At 61.5% G+C, this 2,325-nt stretch overlaps 1 protein-coding gene across 1 annotated transcript in view; it reads left to right on the top strand.

Annotated features, from left to right (window-relative positions):
• Positions 1-2,325, top strand: part of MMP25 (matrix metallopeptidase 25) — a 12,502-nt gene that overhangs the window by 6,658 nt on the left and 3,519 nt on the right.

The raw sequence follows: 2,325 nt of genomic DNA, 5'->3' as shown, positions 1-2,325 counted from the left end.
TGGGTGGGGGGGCAGCCTGTGTGAGGGAGAGCAGTGTTCTGGGGAAGAAGGCAGCTAGGGCGGCAGGCCCGCTGGGAACTGGGCAGGGCAGCCTTGGCATCTATACCACTGAGACTGGGCATTGCAGCGTGAAGACAGTGGGCTTCAGGCTGCCTGTGGCCTGAGGGTTAGGGGATCCAGGTCCCACATAGTTGATCACATGGTTCAAATACCAGCCCCACTGGCTGGAAAGCAGGATTGCAGGATTGCGGCATGACCATGCCCCGCTGGGGGCCTCTCGCTCTCTCTGCCTCTCTCTTGTCTCTGGCAAGTGCACAGCCCAAGTGAGTTTAAAGCGGAACTCATGTTGGGCCACCTCCACTTGCAACACCTGCACGTTACTTAACCCTGCTTGTTGTACCCATCTGCTCACCTGAGACGGGGTCAGAGCTGCACCTGCACCAGCAGTGCGGGAGCACGGGAGCACGGAGCATGACTACATGGGGAGCCGCCTCCAGCTCTGCACTGGCCTAGCTGGGGCGAGGTCGGCGGGTCTGGTGGGTTGGTGGGGTTCCCAGGCAGAGAGCCCCGCAGCTGAGAAGGGGGAAGGAGGAACCACAGAGATGAAGAAAGAACAGGTTGTGGGACCAGCAGTTAGCTTAGTGGCTATGTCGCTGGACTCCCACGTAGTCGACCGCGGTTCGAGTCCCGAACCCAGGGGCTTAAACTCATGCCGGGCGCGGGTGCGTGCGTGCCCAAGATCCCAAGAAGAAAACAGAGGAGAAGGGATTGCGGCGTGGCCATCCCCCCGGGGGGGGTGATTTCTCGCTTTCTATCTCTCTGTCTCTGTCTGTCTGGCGAGCACATGCGCCCTATAGCAAAAACCTCTTCAAAAAAAGAAAAAAGAGGGAACCAGCAGTTTGCGTAATGGCTATGTCGCTGGACTCCCACGTAGTCGACTGCGGTTCGTGTCCTGGACCCGGTGGCTTAAAACTCATGCCGGGCGCTTGTGCGTGCGTGCCCAAGATCCCGAGAGGAGAATGGAGGAGAAGGGATTGCAGCATGACCATCCCCCCTGGGGGGTGATTTCTCGCTTTCTGTCTCTTTGTCTCTCTCTGTCTGTCTGGCGAGCGCACGCACCCTACAGTGAAAATCTCTCCAAAAGAAAAAAGAAAAAAAGAAAAGAAAGAACAGGCTGAAAGGGGTGAAGAATGAGCTTGAAGTTTGAGCGGTCAGGTCAGCCCACAGTCCGGCCAGTTCCAGGGCTTGGGTGTGCCTATCCCTGCTGGAGCACCAGGCACCCTGAAGAGCTGGGAGGCTCGGTGGGCGCAGGTGTAAGAGTGGAGGAGGCCAAGACTGAGTTCCATCTGGCCAAGGAGGAGGGCAGAGAGCAGGGTGGAGGCCTGTGGAGGCCAGAGGCCCGGGAGTCTCAGGATGGAGGAGCTTGGACAACGCGGGGTACTGGATGAGCAGAAAGCAGTGGAAGATGGGTGGTGCACGATTGGGGTGTTTTCCTTTTTCCGGGGTTGGGGATGGAGGCCGGGTTCTCACACTGGGCAGGGGCAGGAGGTGAGCATGGAGAGGTGATGCTACCTGCCCTGGATGCACCGGAAGTTTGGCCTGTGCTGACCAAACAGGAAGCGGGCTTGCCAGCATTTGGGAGCGAGGGCTGGGTCACAACGCCAGGGGCTGTGGCCGGGAGGGAGGCTGAAGGAGGTGCCTGCCGCCCAGGGCCAGGAAGGAGGACTCCTGCGGCTGGATGTCCCCTGTCCCCGCAGCATAGCCTGAGAAGGGGCAGGAAGCGGGAGGGGCAGGGGGGAGTGTAGAGGCGACCTGATTCAAACTGCACTTCCCCCGTTTCTCAGAAAAAGGACCCGGAGCAGCCCGGAGCCCAGTCAACAGGAAAAGCCATCAGAGCGCTGGCGGGGCGGGGCCTCAGCCCAGCTCTGCCCCCTTCCGGCCGCTCTGTGCCTCAGTTTCCTCTTGTACAGGGCAGTGGGCAGGGGTGTGGTGAGAAGTCAGCCAGGGGGTGTCACCTTCTCGGGACTTAACCCGTGCGCCCCACCCTTCCATTCACCTAGCAGCACGGCACGGGGAGGGACCCTTGCTTTTCAAGTCACCAGTCGTTCTAAACCTGCTTCCGACGTTGCTAACCCTAGCGAGAACCGAGAAGCCATCGCGGGGCAGGCGCGGGATCGATGAGGGGCGGGCAGGGCGGAGAGCCAGGCTTGCTGCTGGCGCCCAGACCCGCTCCCGCGGGAAGCGGCCGCACGGCGGAGGCGCCGGGGCCAGCAGGCTGCGGTGGGAGAGTGCCTGCGGGAAGGAGCGGCGGGCGGGCGGGGGGAG

Source organism: Tupaia chinensis, unplaced genomic scaffold (genome assembly GCF_000334495.1).
Source record: "Tupaia chinensis unplaced genomic scaffold, TupChi_1.0 Scaffold141247_1, whole genome shotgun sequence".
NCBI classification, from domain to species: Eukaryota; Metazoa; Chordata; class Mammalia; order Scandentia; family Tupaiidae; genus Tupaia; species Tupaia belangeri.
This window is presented reverse-complemented; position numbering and strand designations above follow the sequence as displayed.